The following is a 26632-nucleotide window of genomic DNA, read 5'->3' on the forward strand; positions in this document are numbered from 1 at the left end:
TGGAGTCCACGAACTTCACCAGCAGCTCTGACCCCTTCTCACAAACAAGAAGGAACTCAATAAAATTTTTAAAAGGGGAAAAGAGAAAAGACAAGATGCTTCGACAATTGGTCTCAGAGCATAGGGAGATGACAGAGAAGAAATTGAAGGGTGAAAAACAGACAGACAGAAAGTAATAGAGAGTAGGGGTACCGGGGATCAAGCATACCTGTGACATATAGGAATAGAAGAACTTAATGTCCAACCACAGTGTCAACAACACTGAGAACAAGAGACCTGAACTTTGACAACCCAACTTAGAAAGGTGTCTATCAAGGTGGCAGGCTGGGGATGGAAACCTGAAAACCACAGTGGAGGGAAGGTGACACTGGTGGTGGGATTGGTTCTGGAACGTAGTAAGTCTAAAATCCAACTGTGAGTAACTTTGCAAATCATGGTGCTTTAATAATTTTATTTTAAAAAGCATGGGTAAGTACTGAGTCATCGGTAGTCTATGAAGTCTATGAAATCCAAACAGCAGTGGCACCCTGGGGCCTAGGACTGAGAAGCAAAGGGACACTGCACTGGATGTCATGGGGAATGTCATGCCAAGTCAGTGACAGGCTTCCTGGACACAGCGAGGTTCTGAGGAGAACCTGGCTATGGAGGTTCCTCACCATCACCCTCATTCCTCACCCTGCTGCTCTCTATGCTTTTTAAAAGCATTCTCACAAAGAGGGGCCTATTTCTTACTGTGGATCATGACCAATGAAGACATTATATTGCTGCCAGGGTCCCCATTAACTATGAGCTCTGCCTGTGACATTCTAAATGCCATGACTCAAATGCAAATACCCTCCCAAATCCATCACTGTCTGAGAAGCTGATTAAGCACCATGGACTGTAGCCATGCTCCCTATTCTGATCTTCGGGCATTTTGGGGTTGGGTTTCGTACATACACATACTTTGGAGAGCTGATGGATTAGCACGGCAAGGGGACTTTCCCACGCACTTTGCTCATGAGAATGGATGAAGTGTAAAATTGATTCTGAGCACCTAGAAGGCTGTGATTTATTGCCAGACATTAGGCCCTGTGGAGCTTTCCTTGATGAACCCCAGGTCCGCTCAGAATCAGTCGCACTTCCAGATAAAAGATGTGACTCCACATTTGGAACTCTAGAGACTACATACCACACTGAACAAGCCCACTTCCCCTCCCTGATTACAAACACAATCCCCAAAACACTAACCCCTAACCCTAACCCTCCACTCAGAACCTGAGAGGACCTCAACTGGACAAAGCCACAAATGAACTTTATCCTGGACTGCAGCCACGAAAAAGAGCTGGCCTAGTGGTGGAAAATGATACAGCTTCTTTGCTGTGATGTTAAATGTAAAAGCAAACTTGAAGCCATATCTGATGAGGAGTATAGCACATGAGCTAGGGGGTAAGGTAGGTATTTGGTTCTGTTTGTTTGTTTGTTTGTTTGTTTGGAGAAAGGGGAGATACTGCCATTTAGAAAGTCCTTTGCTGTCCTGAGAGACTTGATCCTGCCTGCAAAAGCCTTGCCTACACAAATATGAAAGGACGGGGACCAGGGGCCAAGTGGTCTCAGATGCATTGGTGGTGTTAAAAAAAAAAAAAGGACAGTGTTAAATATCCAAACTAAAGCCAATAGCAATGAAATCATGAGACCTAAACTTTAACAATCAAAACTTAAAATGAATCTGTGATGCTGGCAAGCTGGGGGCAGGGATACATGGGGGGCACTCTGGGAACAGTGGTAGAGGAAAGTCGATACCAGTGGTGGGATTGGCCCTGAAACAGTGTATGCCTGAAACCCAACTATGAGGAACTTTGTAAATCATGGTGGTTTCAATAAAACATTTTTCAAATAAAAGCTTTGCCTAAGTGGAAGTGTACAAACACCATTCTTGCCCCTTCATAAACTCACATTGCTTAAACTCATGTTCTTATCATGTAGACGAAGGTAGCAGGGAAGGGAACAGACAACACAAACAAGGTAGGCAGATTTTACAAATAAACATTGTATTTATAATTGTATAATAAACATGGATAATAACATTCTGGATGTTAGGGTCTGAGCTCCAGGAAGGTTTGGTTGCCCAGAGAGCCTTGGTGGCCAGAAAGAAGTGATCCTGGTCCTAGGCGAAGGATGCATCAGTCACTATAGTCACTGGCTTCCCTACTACAAGGGTCCAGCACTGCTATGGGGGGCTCCGGTTCATAGTCTCTTCACTCCATTAGTTCTCTTTCTTCTTTCATCCCCTTTCATTTCTCCATTAGCTCAGAACAAAGAAAACAGACAGGTGACAGCAAGGCAGTCAACCAACTCGGTCTCTATGCTGTATTCAACTCCTCCTATCAAAAGATAGAGTTTGTTTTCTCATTTCTGGAATCTGTTAGAAGCGTAAAATGCTGTAGAAGTTAGGTTGTGCCTAAATTCAGATACTAGAACAAAGGGTTTGGTCCTTCTGGAATCCTGCTCAGTGTGGGGAGCCAACTGCAGAATGAAGGGTGCCCCTCATGTGGGAAAATCAGTATTCCATCCTACTATTAGCCAGACCCTCAGTCTCAAAGCCACAGCCCATGAAACGTCACAACATGTAAAGAGGGATGCACAGCCAGAGATACAAGAAAGTACAGCAAATCTATTCAATTGATAAGCCACACTAACAAAAAATCTCAGGCTAGCAGTAGATACTGAAGAAACATTTGACATAATTTTTATTTAACAATAAAAACATCCAACAAACCAAAACTAGGTAGAATGAATATGCCTCAACATAAGAGAGACTAATGCACAACATCCCACAGCTAACAGTGTGACTCACACAGCCAAACCAGAAGTCAGCAGAAAAGACCATGAACCAGAGCAAAGAAGCTGGTCTGCAAACTCAATGTCATTCTGTTCTGCTATTTAAACAAGGTGAAACTGGGACAAAGCTGCTGGAGCTGAAGGGAATGATGCTAGGTGAAATAAATACTGAAAGGTTTCACTCACAGAATGCAGAATAACAAAAGTAAATAAACTCGACCAAAAACTTACTAGACTAGGTGAAAACTAATGATTACCAGAGTGGAAAGATGGTGTGAGAAACTGAGGGGTTTTGGATTCAGTGAGCCCATACACATATAAACCAAATTCAGAATGTTGTAAATTAATGATAAATTGAGTAGAAGAGGTGGGAGAATAAAATTAAAATATCACAAACATTCATTATTAAGGATGAAGCATATAAAGAATTTCCAATGCCAATACAAACCACCCGAAAAAGCACTGAAAGGGATAAAATACTTAGTAATAAATTTAAGTTGGGAAGTGAAAGATCTGTACATTGAAAGCTGTATAGTACATTTAAATAAATATTTAAAAGATAAAAATAACTAGTAAGATATTCCATGCTCATGGAATTAAAAATTCTTAAAATGAATAAGAATATTTGTTGATAAATTAAAAGAATATTATTTGAAATATTTTTTTAATATTCTTACATTTGGGGTGCTGGAATAATAGTACAGTGGGTAGGACCTTTGCCTTGCACAAGGCTGACATGGATGGCTCGAGTCTGGTGATTTCTGAGTGCAGAGCTAGGTTTAATTCTAAGTGCTGACAGTTGTAGCCCAAAAACAAAAACAAACAAAGAAATCTTAAAATTCAAAACAACATACACATTCAGCAAATCCCTATTCAAACTCTAATGGTATTTTTTTCACAGAAATCTGAAATTCCAAAATGTGTGTGATACTACAAACAATTTCAACCAATCTTGAGAAACAACAAAGCTAGAGAGATCATTTAAAACAATATTTCAATCAATGAACTAGAATCAAAGTCCTGAAATGAAGCCACATCTAAATGGTCAATAATACAACAAATCACCCATGAATATGGGAAAAGAAGTCTACTCAATGGACAGGAAATCAGAGACAGCAACAAGATGGAATCTACACCACAGGTAAAAGCCATCTCAAATGAATTAAAAATATAAAACTAAGACTCCTAAAAGAAAATGTGAAACTCTAAAAATGCATCAGTTTGGGCAATGTTTCATTTCTAATTTCATTCTGACAAGAAAAATTATGTGGGCCTATATCAAATTGAAAAGTTTCTTACAAGCAAAAGAAACCACAAAATTTAAAGACAACTTAGAGAATTGTAGAAAACATTTACAATTCACACACATAATAAAAGGTTAATATCTAATATATAGAGAGAACTTGTAGGGCTGAAACAATAGTTATAGCAGGTAGGATACTTGCCTCGCATGTGGCTGACCTGGGTTTAACCCCTGCCTAGAACACTGCTGGGAGTAATCTCTGAGCAGAGAGCCAGAAGTAATATTATCCAGCATTGCTGGATGTGGCCCCAAAACAAAGCAAAAAAATTTTTAAGAAAAAATGGGGTGAGGGAGGAGGGAGATGTAGGGATTGGTGGCAGAAAGGTTGCACTGGTGAAGTGGGGTTTACTTTTTATGAGATGTTCGTAACTTGGTGCTTAAATAAAGGTATTATTATTCTTATAAAGGTATTATTAAGAAAAAATAAACTTCAAACTTAGGTTTAAATTTTATTTATCCTATTAAATACATTTTGTGAGGTTTTTGTTTATTTTGGGGCCATGCCCAGTGGTATTCAGAGCTTACTCCTAGCTCAGGAGACTTTATGCCATAACAGAGATGACACCAAAGATTCTTAGAGTCACCCTCCAGGAAAGTTAGTACCTTCCTTGCCTCCTGTACTATCTATCTACCCAACACTATAATTTTTTAAATTTTTATTGAGACCACTGTGAATTACAAGTCTTTTATAGTTGTATTTCAGGCACATAGTGACTGTAGATTAGGGACATTTCCACTACCAGTGTTGATCTCTTTCTAGCATGCATCCCCTGCATCCAGCATGCATCCCTAAGTCCCAGGTCTACGAGTGTAACAGGTCCATTATGAGTTTAGCTTTTATAATTTGGGTCTTTTGATTCTATTGTTGTTGACTTTGGCTTGGGGATTTAATTCTGACTACTTTTTCCCATCCAATGTACCTGAGACCACTTGGCCTTGGGTCCCGACCACTTTTTTTTCTTTCTTTCCTCAATTTGTAGAAATATGAGGTAAAATAATGTGATTCATGTTCCAAGGTTCTATGAAAAAGGCAGGTGCCCCTATCTAGAAGGTATAAATAAAAGTTAAAGGGGGGGGGCAGTTGTGGCAGGGTTTTGTTGTTTTTGCATAGATACGGTAAACATTGGGGAAATTAGAAAGGAAATGACCATGGCCTAGAAGAAAACAAACAAACAACAACAACAACAAAACAGCATCTCTACCCATGCAGCATACTATTTTAAGACCAACTACATGCTCTGGTCATGCTAATTGCCCAAACCCAAGGTCTTTCTTTATGGTCCCAGGAAAAGTTCTATTCAGCTCTGGTAATCTGTTGGCTACTGCTCCCATCCTAATCAGTATTCATATTCCACCCTAGGGTGTGATCGGCTAATGGGATTATTGGATCATTCCCTACTTGGTATTCCTTCTCCACCCTAGGGTGTGGCCTGGTTCTTGTGAAATAGAAGCATGGGTTTTAGAAAGGAAGGGACTCATTCTTCCATCTTCCTCCACTAAGCTGCTTTCCTTGTTAGGAGCAAAAAGCTTGCCAATACTGTATTTCTGAACATAAAAACAACACCAAGCTCTAAACCCTTCTCATATGTAATAATCATTTGCATCTGTTCATTTTTCATTGGAGGGTCTCCAATGAACCTCTCCAGGTTCAGGCAGAAGCTCACTCTGGTGAGGATGCATCACACAATCTCTAGGTCCACCCTAATGTAGATGAAGGACACACCAGGAACCTCTGGTACATGGAGCCAGATGTGGTAAGAAATCAGACTCCCAGAAAACCCACCTGGAAGGGAGAACTATGCAAATCACACACAGACGGTGGTCTTGGTGGAGTCTGAGACTTCTGTGTCTTATCAACATTATAGTAAAGGATGTTGAACAGATTGATACAATTCAAGAACATACTTGTGCTTCTACAGTCATTCTAAGTCAGTATAACTCAGTGTAGGTATGCCTGCAGAGTTTGTGCAGATAGGCACAATGTACACATAAGTTCGTCCAACCTCTGTACACATATCCCTATGTGCCCTTGTCATGCCTTCTTTTGTGGTCGCAAAAGGAGTGAGAAGTAGAACACGATGACTGCAACATGAATAACCAAGAGTGTTTAGGTTCTTCTGGCTCAAAGGCAGTTATTCAATCCTAAAGCAAAACAGAAAAGAAGGTGAGTGATTAATGTATTTGTGGAGGCACCCCCATGCAGTAAAGCTAACTAAGCCTGGTAGAGTAGAGCCTCCCCTCTCAAGACACATTGCCACCGGGTGCTGTGGGCACCTTCCCACCTCATGACTTCATTTAAATGGGGTTCTGAGTCTCCGTGTTCCTAACCCACCCAGGGCTACAAACCGCCATAACTATAATACCTGCTTACTATAAAGTCAGGCTGGCTCTGGGGCACCATCCTGGTTTCTCAATTACTTGCAAATTTGGTCTCAGGAAAGCAGGTTAACATTCAGACACACTTACAGTAGCCTGCCCCTCACCCGATTCAGCAAATCCAATCACCTCACTGCCAGCCAAGGAGCCCTTTGCCAAAGACAGGCATCAGGACTAGCAGAACATAGAGCACACACACTCAAAAACTAATTAGTGAAGACTAGGTTGTTGGGTTTCTCCCCCACTTCAGAGGGTGAGCCTAGCAGTGCTCAGGGGACCAACTGTGGTGCCAGGTTTCAAACCAGCTGTAATCACAGCACAAAGGAAAACCCTTAACCTTAGTACTAGGAAATTTTCCTTTATTAAAAATAAGATTGGCAAGGGCTGAAGAAATAGTTCAGAGGGTAAGTCACTTGCTTTGCATGCAGCTGACCCAGGTTCAATCCTTAGCATCCCACACAGTCCACCAGGAATGATTCCTTTTTTTGGGGGGGGAGCCACACCCAGTGATGCTCTGGGGTTACTCCTGGCTATGTGCTCAGAAATTAGTCCTGGCTTGGGGGACCATATGGAACTCCGGGGGATTGAACCAGAGTTCAAGCAAGCAAGCATGGCAGATGCCTTACCACTCTGAGCCACTGCTCTGGCCCCAGGAGTGATTCCTTAGCTCAGAGACAGGAGTAACTTCTGAGTACCTGCAGTTATGGTCCCAAAACAAAAAAAAAAAAAAGCCTTAAAGAAGGTCTCTACACTTGTTCCTAGTAACTGGGGTTCTAGTAAGACTACAAGAAAGCAAAAAAGGACTTCCAGATGCATCTAAATCAAGAAAGGAAAGGTGCTTATCCTGCTCAGAAAGAATGCTGTGGACATGGGAAATATACTTGGGGAAACAGAACCCTGGAAGCATCCTCAAGGATACCCTGGAGTCAAACACTCCTGCATCCCTCTTCCGCCCTCCCACAACAGGCAATGCCCTCTAGTATGAATCAGCCACCATCAGTGTGGTGGAGCACGCTTGACTAACTGACCTGAGCACTGTCCACATAAAGCAAAGGGACACTAGTCTTGAGGATCCTATAACACCCATTTAGCCCAGCAAACCTTAAGTGCAGCTCATTTCACAAGACTAACTTGACCGGGGTCATGGTTGTTTATGCTTCTGGATAATGAAAACAAAAGTTAAAAGCTATTTCCCCAAGTTGTTATGAGGCTGTTACGAACCAATACCCTAGGCAGGAAAATGTTACTGCTATATCCAGTCACTGTGAAAAATAGTCATGGCCTCCTGCCTTTATGGGGTGAGGGGTGCACAATAAACTGCCACTTTCCACCATTCAGTAAGTAATTCATTGGTTTTACCTGAACACTGCTTAGTGTGGCCCCAAAACAAACACAACTTAGAGTTAAGAAACCACAAAAGACTGGCTTGAGGCTTGTATACAAAGGAAATGAGGAACAACTTTATTCCCACATTTTTTGGCTCTGACTAGGCCAGAATGTCAGGGACCCTAGCCCTGGCCGGACAGGCTGAATGGAGCTGTGTAAAGAAGCCTCCACAATCTACTTCTCTGTCTTCCCATTATCACACTGAAAACACACTCATGTCATTGCAAGCTGAATAGATTATGAAGGCCAAAAAAATGTATTTCTTTATTAATAGGGTCACTCTTAGCAATACTCAGCCAGTGGTGCCAGCTTGGTAGTTTGGGGACAATGCCACATGAAGAGTGGTGCTGGGGGAATGGGTAATGGTGAGATGGGACTCAGGGCTTTGCACATGTTAGACATATGTTTTGCCATTTCAGTCATGTCCCTTGCCTCCCATGGAAATTTATAGCACAAAGAAATCACTGTAAGTATGTGAAAAGACTTTGAGCTTAGCTTTAAAGAATAAATAGCAAAAGGGGCTTTCCTTCCATGCACCCCAGCTGGGTTTAATGCCTGGCATCCTATATGGTCCTATATGCTCATGCCATATGAGCACCACCAGGAATAATTCCTGACAGGTAGGAGTGACTCCTGTGAGGATTGCTAGGTATGATCCAAAAATTAAGAGAGAGAGAGGGGGGGGGGGAGAGAGAGAGAGAGAGAGAGAGAGAGAGAGAGAGAGAGAGAGAGAGAGAACTAAAGCCAGAGAAAGTATTGGGGCTAAGGTTATGTATGGCTTGCATGTAGATAACCTCATTTTAATCACTGGCACTACAAAACCCCAGCATTTTGGGGGTGGCCCAGATAATCCCCTGCACTGCAGAGCCCAAACAGCATCACAATCTCAGGTTCCTTCATTAAACCACTGGCCTGATTGGCTGAGAATCACTGATGTGACTTCCATGAACTTTGGGACCTTGCCCCACAGGGAGAGAAGAGCAGAGAGAGGCAGGAGAAAAGGATGAGAAGGAAAATGAGCAATAGAAACCCCTCTCAATGCCCAGTGACTTCTGCCAAGGCTGAGGACAACAGTATAGTTTTGCATGGGACACCTCCAGTGAGCCAAAGACAGCAACTGGAAAGTGATGGGAAAGTTTCTTTCCAACCATACTCCTAGGTAAAGGGGGATTTATGGACAGAGAGCAATTTCCCTGCCTTCTTTTTTCTTCTTCCCGTACATGCAAACAAGTGCCTCTGCCTCAAATTACAAGGACTTCCCTATTAGCAAACACTCTCAGGTGTTTCACAAAAAAAAAAAAAACAAAAAAAAAATCAATTTGACCTGAAACCTTAATATATAAATGCACCTGATACAAGTACAGGATAACTGGAGAATTTCTCCCCCTACCACTGCCATACACTGTGTCCATACAAATGATTCTGCAAACTGCACCAATAGCTAGAGCCACTGGAAAAACTCAAGGTCAGAGGATTTGCAAGAAAAAATAAAAAGCAGATGAAATACATTTTTAAAGAGGTCCCTTTGAATAGGAGAGCCCCCACTGGCCCCATGTTTAAACAAAAGTAGATGATTTGGGCACAAAATTTCCCACCCTCCATTTGTCATTTTGCAGTTCTCTAAGACTTTCAGCCCCATCTCCCATTCCCAGAGGCTCCAAATCTGGAGTCTGTTAGTGCTTCTTTTTGCAGAAGAAACATGGGGAGAAGGGAGGAAGTCAAGAGAAGGGGCATAGCTGCTAAATATTTATAATTATATAATAGTAAATCTTCCTGACTATAAAGGAATAAGATTCTGACTTAGTAATTCTTCAAAATGTAAGGCAAAAATTAAAATCACTCTTTGGTGAATACCAGTCAGCACAATCTCTTCGAATCTGCATTGAACTGTCAGCCTTTGAAGCAATAAAACCCAAAATTCTGGTGTGAATGCATTTCCAGCATCTGGAAGGCATCCTCCGAGATTCTTACAGTGTTATCCTATCTGAACTCCATAACATCCTAATTCAGGTATCTGTTCCTTTGAAAGGGACAAGGAATTTTTGCTTTTTATAAGCGTGTATAGTTTAAAATTTCTTGAGTTTCCAAGGCCCCTGTTTCCGGACCTTCAGAACCACAGGCTAACGTTAGCCGAAAGAGAAAAGAAGCTGGAGGGCAGTATACGCCCAATTTGTTCATGCTCTCTGTTATCTCTGCTTGTAAAACTGTCAGTAAGATAGCTACCCCCCACCTCCATCCTTTGAAATTAAATGTAACCTTAAGTTTAATATTTTCCTGTAGAATAAAAATGTAACTTTTAGTGGTGGTCTGTTAAGTTTTAGCAATTGTCTCTTTGTGTAATATATAACACTGGTATGTAACTGGTCTGTTAGGTTTTAATAATTGTTTGCTAAATATATCTTTCTTCTAACTGAGTTATATTTTTTTTTTCTTAGTCATAGGTAACACTGGTAGTGGTCTGTTAAAATTTATTGATTGCTTCTCTGGTTACTGAATATCTCTAAAAATGGATGATGACGCTGTTCCTTTGAAAAGCACTCTATGAAAACTATGCTTAAGTAATGGTCGGGGTCACTGCTTTGGCCCTGACCCTGATGCGCCAGAAAATAAACCACCTGTGCGACTTGCATGGCTCCGCCCCTCCTTGAAAAGCTCCAGGCGCCGCTCGGGAAAAGGGGGGACTGATCCCCGACCCTAACACCTTGGCTCAACATTTATCTCAAGACTGGTACCCCAAGATTGCCATGTGAACATGTTTTAAAAAATAACATATTTACCACTGGTATTTATAATATAGGATATATTTTATGTTTATAAACACTATGTGGAGCCAGAGCAATAGTGCAGCATGTGGGATGTTTGCCTTGCATATGACTTGCATGTGACCAACTTGGTATCCCAGATGATACTCTAAGCCAGGGGTCTCAAACTCAATTTACCTGGGGGCCGCAGGAGGCAACGTCGGGGTGATCCTTGAGTGCAAAGTCAGTAGTAAGCCTTGAACATTGGGGGGTGTGACCCAAACAACTAAAATAAACAAAACGAAAGAAGATTCCTCTAGGGCAGGGCCACAAAATGTTGTGCAGAGGGCTGCAAACGGCCCGCAGGCTGGGAGTTTGAGACCCCTGCAAGCCCACCAGAAATTATTCCTAAATACAAGCCAGGAGCAAGCCCTGAGTACTGCCAGATATAGGTAAAAATAAAAATAGACATGCTGGAAATCAGAATTTCTATTTTTGCTCACATAAAAACATTTTCCTTCCCTTTCCCCCACATTTTTTGTTATTTTTTAATAGGCCATACTGATGGTGCTTAGCCATTACTCCTGACTTAATGCTCAAGGATCACTTCCGGTGGTGTTTGAGGGATTGTGCAATGCTGGGAGTTGAACCCAGGATCTCAAATACAAGGCAAATGCTATCCTGAGATCTACCACTAGCCATTACTTCAGCCTCATTCCCTTATTTTATTTAGAAACTTGCCAATAGACACAACTCCTAGGTGCACACCTCTGTCCTCCTGGATTTGTGCAAGCATCATATTACTTACAACAGGGCCATAAACCATTATTTCTCACCCCTATTTTCTGATGAATAAATCACAGAAAATGCATGTGATTTGTCCACAGTGGCACACAGAAAGTGCTACAAGTAACTGAGGTCCCAGGCAGGACCATCCCACATCCCACCCACATCCTGAATGTAGTCTTATGTTTTGTTCAACAGTAACCTGTTACATTTATTGCACAAATCATCAGGATTGAAGAAATGGTTGGACAGTTCCTCTCCCTCTTTACAACACTGTATAAAAAAGTACATTAATTCAATCTTCCCAGAGCCATAATTTTACTTCCCTAGAATCATTTCCTGAAAGCAGAATTACATGATGAAAAGATTCATGCACACTTTAACAATTCTTGATTCATAGAGCAAATTGCCCCCTAAGATATTTCACTTAAGATATTTCACTTAGAGACATACTCAGCAGAAGCATAAAGATGCCTATTTTCCCATAAAAATACAGAGCCTTAGAATGTTGTTAAAAACACAATGAAAAGACAACCTACTAAATTTGAGGAAAATACATGTACATCCAGCAAGGAGTTGATATCTAAGATACATAGAGAACACTTGTGACTCAATATCAAAAGAAAAGAAAATGATTTAATTTTTTATTTAAGAAAAAGGGCTTATATGAACACTTCACAGAAAAAATAAAAGACTGGAGCAGTGATGCTGCACTAGCATAGGACGGACCACAGTTCGATCCCCCAGCATCCCATATGGTCCCCCAAGCTACGAGCGATTTCCTTTTTCTTTTTTTAAAATAATTTTTATTTTGACCAAAGTGGATTACAAATCTTTCACAGTAATATTTTAGATACATAGTGACATTGATTTCTGGGCATTCCAACCACCAATGATGTCCTCCCTCCACCCCCGTTCCCTGCATGCATACCATCTCCCCCTCCCTTGCTCCCTGGGCTGCTAGTATAACTGGTCCCCTTTGTGTCTAGCTTATAGATTGGGTATCAATTCTGTAGTCATTAGATTTGGTGTTTAAGTCTGATCATTTTTTATTTCTACTCAATGTTCATACAACTGTTTGGTCTTGGTACCGTCCACTATTTCTCCCTCAATTTATGAGGCAGAACAAAATGGTTCAAGTTGTGTGGTTCTGTGATTTTTTTTTATTCCAGGAGCGATTTCTGCGTGCATAGCCAGGATTAACTCCTGAGCATCACTGGGTGTGGCCCAAAAAAAATCCAAAAAAACTTTAAAATTAAAATTAAAAACCCATACAGATTATCTTGAGGCACATGACAAAATGCTCATTCATCAATGATTATCCATGAAATACAAATCAAAACCACAATGTGATAGCATCTCACACTAGTAAGAATACCAAATAATCACAAAGCGTGGAAATAACCGTATTGAAAAAGATGAAGGGTAAAAGAACCCTCATTCACTGTTTACTGAACTGTAAACTAGTTCAGTCTTTATGAAAAACAAATTGGAGGTTTTTCAGGATGTGGTATAGAACTTGCCTTATCTAGTCCTTGCCTCAGCTGCACAAATACTAAAACTACAATACTAAGATCAGTATGCCCTAAATTTAAAATGACCTATGGCTTGGCTTGCTCTGTAAGCCTGTATTCTCCCTTGTATGTCTCTCTGCCTGCTTGCTTGCTCTTTCAAGCTCATGTCCTCTCAAACACAAATTCCTTTTCTTCTCCACCCCCTCTACCCTGCTATTGCATCCTTCTGTGTTTTGTTCAATAAAAAAAAAAAATCTTCCTTCACTTTAAAAAAAAATCTACTTCCCTGAACCAGGGAAGCTATCTATGAAACATCCAAGGTTTTTTATAACAACACCTGGAAGCAATCCTCTACCAGGGAAAGCCCTACCACTGCTCTGACATCGACCTGCTCAAAAGAGACTTCTCTTAGCACTAAGAAGACTTGACAACAACAACGACCTGCTTACAGGACAAGGCTCTCTGTATTGTCCTTTAATTGTGAGGTGAAATGAGAGGACGCTTCGCACCATCCTGACTGCAATGTAGACTATGCAGATTCCAGGATCTTTAATACAGAAATATGATACCAACAACAGAGACTGTGTGAAAAATAAAAGTGTAATGGCACTACAGACAATGACTTGAATTGGACAAACTAGTTTGCCTGGAGCCTAGATTTGGTCTTATGCCAGGAAACTTCAGGGGTAGGGTCTCCTTGTATTTAGACCAAGACTTTTCCTTTCCATGTCCCTCATATTTTGGTGGGCCTATGCAAACAATAATTGCCACTCTAACACCATTTTTACTGTACTCCTTGGACTCTAATCTTTAAGAAAAACAACCCACTTAAACTTTTGAGGTTAACTTAAACTAACATGCATGTTCATGGAAATGTAAAAAAGTACTTTGCCTTCAATGTTTAAGGAGTTACATAAGTTTATGGTTTTAGATTGCTTTGTGTGCTACTAAGAAATACTATGTATTACAATCTGGGGACTTGTGGGGCAAAGTAATTGTACATGGGATCTGTTTTATTTTTCTTAATGTTCTTTGGCTGAAAGTTCATACAACATAAGAGGTTGGAATAGAACCTTAAAACAAACTATCAGACGATGGAATATATCCTCAAAAAATATGAAAATGGAAGTCTGGAACAAACTAACAAAAAAAAGAATCATGGGAATCTCAGAGGCCAAGAAAGAAAATCCTCATGAGGAATTAATGTTATAGACCATTATTGCAGAGCTAAAGAGGACATGCAACCACATTCCAGTTGCTGAAAGTATACAGCTAAAAGAGATCCAAAGAAAAGCACCCCAGACACATCCTAGTCACAATGACATATACCAAAGATAAAATATTGAAGGCAGGGCCCGGAGAGATAGCACAGTGGTGTTTGCCTTGCAAGCAGCCGATCCAGGACCAAAGTTGGTTCGAATCCCGATGTCCCATATGGTCCCCCGTGCCTGCCAGGAGCTATTTCTGAGTAGACAGCCAGGAGTAACCCCTGACTCCACCGGGTGTGGCCCAAAAACAAATATATATATATTGAAGGCAGCAATATTAAATAGGGAAATTACATAAAAGAAGCATCCTTAAGATCTACAGCAGATTTATCACAAGCAACCCTCAAGTCCCAAAGGCAGTGGTAAGCAATAGTGACAAAACTCAACGAAATGAATGCTTTGCCATGAGTACTTCACCAAGCCAGACTTACATTCAAGTTTGAAGGAAGAATACATTTCACTGATAAACAGCAGCTCAGAAACTTTACAGATTCAAAACCAGCCTTAAAAGACAAACTGAAAGTTCTACATTAAAAAAGACAGATCCAACAGACACACCAAACTCCTAAATAAGGATGACACTAAAACTAATGACAATTACCTTTCTCAATGCCAATGAACTAAATGCACCAGTTAAGAGACAAAGGGTGGCAAAATGAATTAAAAAGCTGAATCCAACATTCTGCTGTCTACAATAAAAACATCTCAATAGTCAGAACAAACATAGACACAAAATGAAAGGTTGAAGGACAATTATCCAAGAAAACAGCTCACTTAAAATAAAGCTGGAGTGGCATAACTAATAATAATGACACAAATATTAGACTTAAAAACGTTACGAAAGACAAGGGATATGGACAACAAGAAAATTTCACACTCTTAAATATATATGCACCCAATGAAAGACCAGCAAAATATTTAAAAACAATTGTTAACAAATCTGAAAGAAGACATCAATAGCAATACAATAATAGTGGGAGACCTCAACACTGCCCTGTCAACCTTTGATAAGTCAACCAGGCTGAAACATGAAAAAATATACTAGCTCTAAAAAAAGAAATGGAAGAAAGTGGCCTAGTAAATATGTAGGACACTTCACCCCCAGCAAACTGGATACAGATTCTTCTCCAATGCACTTGGGTCATTCTCCAGGAGAGACCACATGCTGGTCCATAAAACATACCTCCATAAAAACAAGAGTAAAGAAATTGTACAGACTACCTTCTCAATTCACAATGCACCAAATTAGAAGTGAACTACAAAGAGACACAGAGTAAAACACTCTAACACCTAGAAATTAAGCAGCTCAATACTGAAAATCCAGTGTGTCAGATATGAAATCAAAGAGAAAATCAAAAGATTTCTGGAAACAAATGCAAATGGAGACACAAATTTTCAAAATTTGTGTGACACAGCAAAAGCAGTACTACAGGGAAAATTTATAGCTTTGTAAGCACACATCAGGAAGGTGAGGGGGCCTACATAAATAACTTAATGACCCTACTTATAAAATTAGAAAGTTATTAAAAAAGGAACCAACAATAGGTAGCAGAAGGCAATAACAAAGCTTAGAACAAAAATCAATGAAGTGGAAAAGGAAAAACAATCTGAAAGCTCAATGAAAGCAAAAGTTGCTGAAAATTGTACTACAAAGCAATAGTCATTAAAACAGTATAGTATTCAATAAAGACAGACCTTCAGGTCAATAAAATAGACTTAAGTATTCTGAGAATGGTCCCCAAACATAAAATAAAGTAATATTTGATAAAGGGGCAAGAAATACAAAATGGAGCAAGGAAATCCTCTTCAACAAGTGGTGTTGACACAACTGGTCAGACACATGCAAAAAAGTGAACTAAGACCTCCATCTAACACCATGCTCAAAAGTCAGATCCAAATGAATTAAAGACCTTGATATCGGACCCAAAACCATAAGGTATATAGAACAACATGTAGGTAAGACACTCTATGACATTAGACTAAAGGCATCTTCAAGAAGCAAAACCACTCCCCAAACAAGGGAAAGCAGAGATAAAAAGATGGAACTATATTAAGCTGAGAAGCTTCTGCACCTCAAAGGAAATAGTGCCTAGGATACAAAAGCCACCCACTGAATGGGAGAAACTATTAATCCAATACCAATCAGACAAGGGGCTAATAACAAAGATATACACGGTACTGACAGAACTTAACAAGAAAAAAACATCAAACCCCATCAAAAAATCAGGAGAAGAAATGAACAGACATTTCCTCAAATAAAAAATACAAATGGTCAAAAGTAAAAATGTTTCACATCACTAATCATCAAGGATATACAAAAACAACAATGAGGTACCATCTCATGTCACAGAGATTGGCACACTTCACAACCATTGCTGGGATAGATGTGGGGAGAAAGGAACTCTTATTCACTGCTGGTGGGAATGCCACCTAGTCCATACTTTCTGGAAAACAATATGAATATTCCTCAAAAAATTGAAATTGAGCTCCATATTATCCAGCAATACCACTCCTTGGTATATACCCTAGGAACACAAAAACACAATATACTCCAATGTGAATGCACTTCTACGTTCAGCACAGCACTATTTACAATAGCCAGAATCTAGAGATGACCAAGGTACCCAACCACAAATGAGTGGCTTAAGAAACTGTGCTACATATATTCAATTAAATACTACACAGCTGTCAGAAAAAAATGAAGTCATGAAATTTGCCTATACATGAATTGATATAGAGACTATTAAGCTGAGTGAAATTAGTCAGAGGGAGAGGAATAAACAGAGTAATCTCCCTTGTTGCAGGCTAGCTTTGGGTCTGGTTGCGATAGAGAACTTCTTTGAGTCCCTTCGAAGAGAGTGGATACAAAGGTGGCAAAATATGAAGAGAAGAGAGACCACACAATGTATGTGGGAGAAACAGCATGTTCTGATCTTTAATGTCCAAACCTGGGGGTTAAATATGGTATATTGCCAGTCACAGGTATGAAAAGAATGCCCGCATTATTTTTCTTGTAAACAGAAACATTAACAGTAAAACAATTCACCTAGCTAGGGTGGTATGCAGACCTGAATAGATCTAATATTAAGTAAAAAGTTCTGAATTTCCCTCTATAATAACCCCAATAGTTACTGTGCCTATGCAGAAGGAAAAAGAAAAGAAAAAAAAAGCACAAAACAATCATTTTTCGACATATTTATTTATCGATTGATAGATTTTTTTGGACATCTTTATTTTGGTGTAGAGATTGAAGTTGATGTCTCCAATATTATTTTATTTTATTTTATCTTATCTTTCTCTTTCTTTTTGCACTCCGACATGATTTGATTTCAGAACTGAGACTATTGTGTGGTGCTTATCTTTATTGCTGTAGTGCTCACTGGATATTTAATTTGATATTTCTTTCTGTATTGTTGTGGTGTTTCAATTACCTTTTTCACATCCTCTGTCAAACTGGAAAGCGATATGGAGATTCCTCCAAAAACTGGAAATCGAGCTCCCATACGATCCCGCTATACCACTCTTAGGAATATACCATAGGAACACAAAAATACAATACAAAAACCCCTTCCTTACACCTATATTCATTGCAGCACTATTTACCATAGCAAGACTCTGGAAACAACCAAGATGCCCTTCAACAGACGAATGGCTAAAGAAACTGTGGTACATATACACAATGGAATATTATGCAGCTGTCAGGAGAGATGAAGTCATGAAATTTTCCTATACATGGATGTAGACGGAATCTATTACGCTGAGTGAAATAAGTCAGAGAGAGAGAGAAAAACGCAGAATGGTCTCACTCATCTATGGGTTTTAAGAACATTGAAAGACACCCTTGTAATAATAATTTTCAGACACAAAAGAGAAAAGAGCTGGAAGTTCCAGCTCACCTCAGGAAGCTCACCACAAAGAGTGATGAGTTTAGTTAGGGAAATAACTACATTTTGAACTGTCCTAATAATGAGAATGTATGAGGAAAATGGAGAGCCTGTCTAGAGTACAGGCGGGGGTCGGGTGGGGCGAAGGGAGACTTGGGACATTGGTGATGGAATGTTGCACTGGTGATGGGTGGTGTTCTTTACATGACTGAAACCCAAACACAATCATGTATGTAATTAAAGTGTTTAAATAAATTTTAAAAAAAAAGTCTCTAGAAGGACTCCACCCATTTTCAGCGTATTTGACTTCTTTTTTTTTTTCTTATTTTGTACTCCAATCTATTGCTTTTCTTTCCTTCAAATGAAACCACATAACTCGATTTATCTAGTTCTGCCTCTTAAATAGAGGGGGAAACAAGGGAGGGTACCAGGACCAAACAGATATATGATCACTAATAGTAAGCTAGACAAAGAGGGGACCACCTACTCTAGCAGCCCGGGGGTGATGGTGGGGTATATGGGTTGCAGAAAGGGAACTGGGATGGGGGGATGACATATTTGGTGATGGATATTCCCCTGATTCAATGTTAATATGTACCTAAAATACTACTGTGAAAGATATGTAAGCCATTATGATCAAAATAAAAAAAAATTTTTTTCTGAAAAAAAAAAAAAAAAAGTCCTGACTTTAAAAGGAGAAGGTGAGATTCAGCATCTCAATGCAGTTCCTGCCAGGCTAGCCTCAGATGTAAATTTGGGGATTAGCAAAGAGCTGGTTTCTCTATCAAGTTCCTATTTCTAAGGGGAGAGGTTTCCTTGTTTAAGGGGCAAAATGAAGGAGAAGAACTGTGTCTAAAATAGATTTAATTCTTTTTCTGGTAAAAGTTCAACTGTCCAAAGCTACAATCTGGCCAAATATTTTTGATGTAAATTCTGAGGTAAAATTTAACAAGTACTCAAGGTCCTTTTAGAGATGTTCCAAGAAGCAGAAACTGCAAGGGCATTTTAAAGACAGAGGGGGAAAAGTTGTTTCTAAGTGTCTTATTTGGTGCTGAATTTTTCCAGGTAAGGAGAAATTATTCAAGGCTATATTTGTCTGTAAAGAATCCTTATGTTAGGAAGTAAAAGGTTTTACTCTATACACACAGCAGAAGAGAGAATTATTTATAGACCAATTAAATGTTTGTTATAAAGGAAGTAGAGGGGCCAGAGAGATAGCATGGAAGTAAAGCATTTGCCTTGCATGCAGAAGGACAGTGGTTCAAATCCAGGCATCCCATATGGTCTCCTGAGCCTGCCAGGTGCAATTTCTGAGCGTAGAACCAGGAGTAACCCCTGAGCGCAGCTAAATGTGACCCAAAATAATATATAATAATAAATAATAAATAAATAAATAAATAGAATATCAATAACATAATGAATCTTATTGTGAGATATTTCTCAGGAATTTTTGTCCAGCCACCCACACTGGGGGAAAATCTTCCCCGCGAGCTACTGGTGAAATATTCCTTAGGACTTTCTAATCAGCTACCCACTCTAAGGGAAGAACTTCTTAGCAGGTCTTCTGATGAGTCTCCTCAAGAAATATTGAAATTTCTCTTGTTATGATGTGACAATCATCTGTTGGATATAAGAAATATAAAAGACAGTATGGCAATAATATTCACAGACAATAGAGATGAGACCCAGAAAGACTAGCCCATGATATGAAGCTTACCACAAAGATCAGTGAGTGTATTTTGAGCACTAACTTCACTGACAACTACCTTGACAATGATAAAGAGCATTACAATGACTGTCCCAAAGATAATCAAGGAGGGAGGAGAGAAATGAGAGACATTGGTGATAGAAAAGTTACACTGATGAAGGGTGGTGGTATACATTCTATGACTGAAATCCAACTATGAACATTTCTATAACCATGTGCTTAATTAAATAAAGAAAGAAAAAGAAACCCAGAATTAATCCCTAGAACTGCAGGGTCCCCTACGCATAGCTGGGAGAGATACCCTCATACCCAGCACAGCACCCAGAGTAACCTATAAGTATCATCAGATATGGCTAATAAAAATAGAGGGTCAGAGAGATAGTATGGAGGTAAGTCATTTGCCTTGCATGCAGAAGGATGATGGGTCGAATCCCCCAAGCCTTCCAGAAGCGATTTCTGAGCATAAGGCCAGGAGTAATCCCTGAGCGCTGCTGGGTGTGACCCAAAAGCTAAAAAAAAAAAAATAGATTGAAATGTCGAAAGCAACAATTAATTCAATATAGTCAGGAGTTTCCAAAACATATGCCTTGCACTACCCAACAGTCAGTCACTGAGAGTCATCTGACAAGCTGAGCTTGGGTGTAGAGAGGTGTCTAGGAATTCAAATCAAAAAGGAATTTACAGGAAGACAGGGAAGATCTAAGGGAGAATAAGCAAAGGCTTGTCTTGCCATACAGAGATGCAGTGCAGTAAGAAAGTCTGGCCAAACTTCCCCCAGCCTCTTCATGTGCCTTCTAGAAAGCTCCTGGAACAGGCCCCACATACCAGGGCACTTGGAACAGTACAGGGAGTGGAGCAGCTGAGCATTCTGGAGCCAGCTCTACCTTGTGCCTTCAGCTCAGTGCAATTCATAGGCCATGGCAGAAAATTTGGAGAATCCACTAATGCAGTTCCCACACAATCCCTCCATGGTCACACTCCTCAGGTTAAGGAATGTGCCCCTACCCAAGGCCAACAAATTGCCGGCTGGGGTTCTCCACGGAGAGTTGTGGCTGCAAAAGAAACTCAGCCAGTCTGAGTTACCTGCCCAAGGGCACTAGGCCACACAGCCTGTAAAGAGGCTGAAGTGAAGTCAGTCAGAAGGAAAGCTGAGTGGAGCAGCACTGAGAGGGATTTCAGGGTTATTCAGTAGGAGGTTGGAAGCCAGGAGTTGGCGAAGAGTAGATACTCAGAGTCCAAACATACTTAAGAGTACTAGAACTGAGATCAATTTATTGGAAGTTCTACTTCATATATAAGCAAAAAATTATCAATAGTAGGAAGTTGGGTAGATCAAGTGTGACATGTTTTTTACTCATAGGATTAAACATTATGTGTCAGCACAATCATTAGACAATCATCTAAATGTTATAGTATATTGTAAATTCTTTGTCATCAGTTTTATATACCATAAACAGACATTAGAAAGAACTTATTATAGGATGGGACCAGAGAGATAGCACAGCGGTAAGGCATTTGTCTTGCACGCAGATCGATCCAGGAGGACGGTGATTCGAATCCCAGCATCCCATATGGTCCCCAGTGCCTGCCAGGAGCGATTTCTGGGTGCAGTGCCAAAAGTAACCCCTGAGCGCCACAAGATGTGACCCAAAAAAGAAAAATAAGAAGAAGAAAGAAAAATATTTATTAGTTCCTCTTGGATATGATTCTTCAGAAAAATACTTATTTTTTCCTCTTGGATACAATTCTTTCTAGTCAACTATTAATCAACAAAGTACGATCCCACTGTCTATTTAATATTATGCCAAAGAGCTATTGTAAAAAGAGGGCAGATATAGGGGCCGAAGCGATAGTGTGGCCGTAGGGTCTTCACCTTGCACATAGCTGACTTAGGACGGACCTCGGTTTAATCCCAGGCGTCCCATGTGGTTCCCCCAGCCAGGAGCAATTTCTGAGCTCATAGCCAGGAGTAATTCCTGAGTGTCACACCAGGTGTGGCCCAAGGAAAATAAAAGGAAGAAAAGAGGGCAGATGTAATTAAAATATGTAATTAAAACACATTTGTAGCCTACACAATACTAAATCACTGACTAAAAAATATTAGTATTGATTCTACCAGCTTGAGAAAAATATTATTGTAGATTTTTTCATCAGCTTAGAGTAAGTATTGTATGTTCTGACAATTCTTGTTTTAATGCAAGGGGCAAAGGCACACAGGCTTTTCTATGTACTTGGCATTGCTAGTTTTCATTATACATTAATGTTTAATAAGTTCATTGTTGCCATCTTGCCAAGCACTAACCTAGGACACAATTGGCCTTTTTTCAGCAGTGTCTACCAAGACTGCATCCGCTTTATCAGGGGGAGGCTTGGCTTGCACCCAGCAGTCCTGCTGGTATTTAGCCATCATGCCTGTAGGCCAGGAGCTACAGCAGAAAGGGAGAGATACAGAATAATCTCTCATAGATGGAACTTAAAGATACATACAACGGGGCTGAAGAGATAGTACAGCTGTATGGCATTTGCCTTGCACACAGCCAATCCAAGATGGATGGAGGTTCAAATCCTGGCATCCCATATGGTCCCCCGAGCCTGCCAGGAGCGATTTCTGAGCACAGAGCCAGGAGTAACCCCTGAGTACCACTTGGATGTGACCCAAAAATAAAAAGCCAAAGATACACACAACAAGGAAGCAACAAAGACCCTAAGACAATGCAATGGAAAGCTGATCAATACAACTGAGTTGATGGGCAGGGAAATAATTGAAAGGGAAGGATGTTGAGTCCTTGGAGGAAGAAGGTGTGGTGATGGGTGTGGTATTGGAATTATGTACATAATAAAACTTATTAACTATAGTTTAAACCACAGAATCTAAATCAATAATATTTGTTATTAAATAAGAGGCATTACCTTATCAGACCATAATGCCATGAAAGCAAAAATTAACCACAGAAAAGTAGATAGGAAAAATTTCCAACATGTGGAAGCTGAACAAAACACTGCTAAACAGCAACTGGATCAAAGAGGAAATCAAAAAAGAAATAAAAAGATTCTTTTAAACTAGTGACAATGAAGATAACAAATTGTCAAAATCTATGGGATATATCAAAAACTGGGTGAAATTTATAGCATTGCAGGCTACCATAAAAAAGAAGAAAAGCCCAAATGAACAACTTAAACACATCTCAGAAATCTACTGAAGAAACAGCAAATGAAACCAAAATGTATTAAGAGGGAAATAAAAATGAAACCATAAATAAACAACATTAAAAACCAAGAAAACAAAAAAATAATAAAAACCAAGAAAACAACTTAAAGAATCAATAAAATCAGTAGTCAGTTCTTTGAAAAAATAAATTAGATAATTAAGCCTGTAGCTAGTTTCATGAGTAAAATAAAGAAACCATTTGAATAAATCCTAGCAAATCAAATCAGATATGAAAGGAAAAAAATTTCAGCAGGCCCTTTAGAAATTCAAAATATAATGAGGGGTTACTCTAAACAACTTTATGCTCTGAACTAGAGAACCGAAAAGAAATGAATAGAGTCTTAGAATCATGTGATCTTCCAAAGCTGAAAGAAATAAGTAGAAAACCTAAACAGGCAAACCACAAGTGGAAAAAAAAATGAAGCATTAATTAAGAATCTCCCCAAGAACAAAAGTCCTGGTCCACATGGGTTCACTGGAAAGTTTTATCAAACTTTCAGAGAAGATTTCAAAGAAGTCTTTACACCTTAAGCTCTTCCAAAACATCAAAAACATCCTTAACACTGTCTATAAAGCTAGCATTACACAAATACCCAAAGAAGGCAGATACTCCCATAAAAGAAAATTTCAGACCAATATTTTGATAAATATTGATACAAAAATTTTTAACAAAATCTTAGCTAACTGAATCCAATGAAATGTTTAAAAAAAGATATACATCAAGTCAGATTATACCTGGGATGCAAGTATAGTTCAACATCTGTAAATCAATTAATATAATATACCACATTAGTAAAAGTAAAGATAAGAATCATATGATAATAGATGAGGATAAAGCTTTTAACATGATCCAACATCCATTCATGATAAAATAAAAATCTAACGAAGTAGGGGCATATGGAACATTTCACAAGATAATAATAACTACCATCTATAACATACCCACAGCAAGTATCATTATCAATGGTAAAAAAAAAAAAAAAGAAAAGAAAGCATTTTCTCTGAGATCAATCATCAGAAAAGGATGTCCACTATCCCTACTTTTATTCAACATAGTATTGAAAGTTCTGGCTATACAATCATGCAAGACCATCAAAGGGATCCAAATTGTAAAAGAAGTCAAATTATTACTATTTGCAGATAACATGATAATATACATAGAAGACCCTAAAGAGTCCACACAAAAAAAGCTCCTCTAAACAATAAACCAATACAGCAAAGCAACCAGCTGCAAAGTCAATATAAAAAATTGGTCACGTTCTTATATACAAAAAATGAACTAAAGGAAAAATAAATCAAGGAGTCTATCCCATTTAAAATCGTGTCCAAAAACATCAACTATTCAGGAGTCAACTTAACAAGAGACATGGGAAATCTATACTATAATTTTGAATCACTTAAGAAAGATAAGAAGTCCTTAGGAAAAAGGAAAATATTGAATACTCACTGAGTGGGAGAATCAATATTGTTAAAATGAAGATCCTACCTAACCTATTACATGGATTTAATGCAATTTCCATCTAAATTCAGGTGACATTCTTTAATGACTTAGAAAAGTCAATAATCAAATTTGTATGAAAACAGAAGAGGCCATAAAGAGCCAAAGCCATACTAAAAAATAAAAAATGCATAGGTATGGGGACGAATCAATAGCACAGTGATAAGGTGTTTGCCTTGCATGAGGCTGACCTGGGACAGATCCAGGTTCCATCTCCGACATCCCATTCAGTCCCTTGAGCCTGCCAGGAGTGATTTCTGAGTGCAAAGCCAGGAGTAAGCCCCCAGAACTGCTGGGTGTGGCCCAAACACCAAAAAAAAAAAAAAAAAGCAGAGGATTTCATTATGTAACTTGGAATTATACTATAAAGCTATAAGGAAAAAATTTTTAAAAAAATAGGGTCGGTGAGGTGGCGCTAGAGGTAAGGTGTCTGCCTTGCAAGCGCTAGCCAAGGAAGGACCGTGTTTGATCCCCGGGCGTCCCATATGGTCCCCCTAAGCCAGAGGCAATTTCTGAGCACTTAGCCAGGAGTAACTTCTGAGCATCAAATGGGTGTGGCCCAAAAATATAAAAAATTTTAAAAAAGCTATAATGATCAAAATTGCATGGTACAGGAATAAAGATAAACTCTTTGATCAATTGGTCAGAATCAAATACTCAAGGACAAAACCCTATATATATGGACAGTTAATTTTTGACAAAGGAGCTAAGAACATGAAATGTAGTAAAGATAGCTTCAACAAATAGTGTTGAGAATAATGGTTATTTTTGTGTCTAGAATTACACATAGTCTATTCAAAAAGTCATGCACAAAAGTTTATTCAAAATTGGATCAAAACTTTGAGATCCAACAGGAATCTGTAAAGTACACAGAGGAAAATGTAGGCAGAATACTCCAAGAATACTAAAGGCATCTGGTACCACTGGCAAAGGCAATAGAATTACATCATCAAATTAAGTTTAATTAATTTAATTAGTAATTAAAATTTCTACATTAAATTAGAAAAGCTTCTGCATGGCAAAAAAAAAAAAAAAAACCACCATGAATTAGGGGCCAGAGCAGTGGCACAAGTGGTAGCCTTGCATGGGCTGACCTAGGACGAACCACAGTTCAATCTCTCGACATCCCATATGGTCCCCCAAGCCAGAAGCAATTTCTGAGTGTATAGCCAGAAGTAACCCCTGAGCATTCCTGAGTTTGCCCCCCACCAAAAAAAAAAAAAAACCATGAAGTAAAACTAAAAGGCAGCCAACTGAATTGGAAAAAAATATTTACATCCAACACTTCAGATAAAGGCTTGATATTTAGGATGTATAAAATATTCACAAAAATGTGGTCTATCCTGGAGAATGATCCAGGTGCATTGGAGAAGAATGTGTATCCAGTTTTCTGGGGATAGAGTGCCCTATATATATCTACTAGTCCACCTTCTTCCATTTCACTTTTCAGAGTTAGTATATTTTTGTTGGGTTTCAGTCTGGTTGACCTATCAAAGGGTGACAGGGCAGTGTTGATGTCTCCCACAAAAAAAATATGATCATATCAATAGATGCAGAGAAAGCATTCGATAAGGTTCAACACCCATTCTTTTTTTATTTATTTAAAGAAAATGCATTACATAGTTGACATAAATGATAATAATACATTTTTAGGGAGACCAAAAGCAACATGTTTTTCTAAAAAAAATAGAAAATTGAAAGAAAAACTAAAGAGATGGAAGAGAAAGGAAAGAATATTTTTGAAAAGTATTGGCTCACAATGAATTCATTGAATCACCAGCAAAAAGTTTAGTGTAGTGTACCCAAGACCCACCCATTTCTGGGAGGGGTCTTGGGAACCGGATAGTAGGTGTAACCCTACCTGCAAGACCCGGCCCATTCCTGGGAGGTTCCTGGGAGGGATCTTGGAAAGAATAGATAAACCTCTGAGCCAGGGGATTCGGCCCTTTTGGCCGTTCCTCTCTTTGCCAAGCTGGGCTCCCGGGCTTTTGGACCTTGGCCCTTTGGCTCTTTGGGCCGCATGGAGCCCAAAGGGAAGATGGCTGAAAAGAGGATAAGATGCAGGGCAAGCCTAGAATGGCTGAATGCTTGAAAGGTTATGAGTAGGCCACACACATGTGGTGAATAGGGCCTGAATAAA

At 39.3% G+C, this 26632-nt stretch overlaps 2 protein-coding genes across 2 annotated transcripts in view; one reads left to right on the forward strand and one right to left on the reverse strand.

Annotated features, from left to right (window-relative positions):
- The window catches only part of ATP10B (ATPase phospholipid transporting 10B (putative)), a 69808-nt gene extending 68446 nt beyond the window's left edge, over positions 1 to 1362 (forward strand). The window contains exon 23 of the mRNA XM_049776039.1: positions 1255 to 1362. The gene's annotated coding sequence lies outside the window, so the exon portion shown is untranslated. The remainder of the gene's footprint in view (positions 1 to 1254) is intronic.
- GABRA1 (gamma-aminobutyric acid type A receptor subunit alpha1) overlaps positions 1 to 26632 on the reverse strand; it is a 1147113-nt gene that overhangs the window by 886730 nt on the left and 233751 nt on the right. The gene's annotated exons all lie outside the window — the stretch shown is intronic.

This window comes from Suncus etruscus, chromosome 6 (assembly GCF_024139225.1).
Source record: "Suncus etruscus isolate mSunEtr1 chromosome 6, mSunEtr1.pri.cur, whole genome shotgun sequence".
Lineage (NCBI taxonomy): Eukaryota > Metazoa > Chordata > Mammalia > Eulipotyphla > Soricidae > Suncus > Suncus etruscus.